The sequence below is a fragment of the Triticum dicoccoides genome, chromosome 1B, assembly GCF_002162155.2.
Source record: "Triticum dicoccoides isolate Atlit2015 ecotype Zavitan chromosome 1B, WEW_v2.0, whole genome shotgun sequence".
NCBI lineage: Eukaryota > Viridiplantae > Streptophyta > Magnoliopsida > Poales > Poaceae > Triticum > Triticum dicoccoides.
The window spans coordinates 51,442,253-51,444,223 of record NC_041381.1 but is presented as its reverse complement, the minus strand read 5'-3'; positions in this window follow the sequence as shown (position 1 = coordinate 51,444,223).

Sequence of the window (1,971 nt, the reverse complement as noted above, 5' to 3'; positions counted from 1 at the left end):
GGAGGCGGAGGGGAGAGGTCGTGGGTGGAGAAGGAGGTGGAGGGATTGTAATCGTGGTCGTATGGGAGGTGGGTTGGGGTGTTATCAGAATAAGCATTTTGAGGTGTAGAATAAGGTCTTAAGGGTGTTATCATAATAGACCCACCATATATATATATATATATATATATATATATATATATATATATATATATATATATATATATATATCAGGATCTTTCCAACACAATGTGCTTGTCAAAGGATAAAATGTAAAAAGGAAAGGTGAAGATCACCATGACTCTTGCATAAGGCATAAGACAAAAATAAAAGATAGGCCCTTCGCAGAGGGAAGCAGAGGTTGTCATGTGCTTCTATGGTTGGATGCACAAAATCTTAATGCGAAAAAACATCACTTTTTATTGCCACTTGTGATATGGACCTTTGTTACGCAGTCCGTCGCTTTTATTACTTCCATATCACAAGATCGTATAAATCTTATTTTCTCCACACTAACAAATCATACATATTTAAAGAGCAATTTTTATTTCTTGTAACAATGACAACTTACTTGAAGGATCTTACTCAATCCATAGGTAGATATGGTGGACTCTCATGGCAAACTGGGTTTAAGGATATTTGGAAGCACAAGTAATATCTCTACTTGGTGCAAAGAATTTGGCTAGCATGAGGGGGAAAGGCAAGCTTAACATGTTGGATGATCCATGACAATATACATTATTTCGAATATAAGAAAACATAACCCATTACGTTGTCTTCCTTGTCCAACATCAACTTTTTAGCATGTCATATTTTAATGAGTGCTCACAATCATAAAAGATGTCCAAGATAGTATATTTATATGTGAGAACCTCTCTTTCTTTACTACTTCCTATTAATTACAATGATGACCAAAACTATGTTTGTCAACTCTCAACAATTTTTGTTCACCATACTCTTTATATGTGAAGTCATTACTCTCCATAAGATCAATATGATCTCGTTATTTCCTTTTATTCTCTTTTTTTTCTTTAATTCCCTCAAGATCATAACATGATAATCAAGCCCTTGACTCAACACTAATCTTTATCATATATATGGCTCACAGACTCGATTACATAGAAGGATCATAAAGCAAAACTCAAAACTAAATCATTCTAACATTTTATTCTAATAGATCAAGATATTACCAAAAGGATCAAACTAAGAAAAATGATAAAGATAGGAGTGTGATGGTGATACGATACAGGGGCACCTCCCCCAAGCTTGGAAGTTGCCAAGGGGAGTGCCCATACCCATGTATTTATGTCTCTTTCTTCGGAGGTGGTGATGGTCGAGTTGTTGATGACGTAGGCTTGTCGTCCATCTTCCACGGCATAGGCTCACCATCATAAAAGGATGATCGAGTCTCCGGGATCCTCAAATCTGCAGCCAAACTCATCCTCTTGAATCTATATTCATACTCACAGTTTTGGTTTTGCAGGTCATAGATTTGGGCCTGGAGGTGCTCGATTTTCTCGTGAAGCTTGAAGATGGTCTCCCCAATGTTCTTGACATCTAGCTTGTGGTTGTTGGTGAACTCCGTGATCATTATGTGGTTGGCGTCGAGTCCGCGTTCCACCATCTCCTGGCACTTGAAAACTTGTTGCTCCATTGCTTCGAGCCTTGTCTCCGTGCTTCCGGTCCTCCTTGGTCCCTCAATGTCGCGGATGTGCAGCAACCCCTCATGCATGTCAATAGTTTGAGGTTGTTGCAGCACTTCCGCGAGGTAGGGGTTGATGACCTTCTCAAAGAACTTGTCCTTGGGGGCGCTTGGAGACGTCATGGTGATCTAGATCTGTTAGAAAAACAGCTCGAAACAAAGACAGAGGATATTTGCATGATACAATGGTCAAAACCTTCGGGAGATTATACAATGAATTTTTACCGACCAAAAGAAGTATCATGCAAGAAAACAGAGTCCGGAGAGCACACGAGGTGCCCACGAGGCGG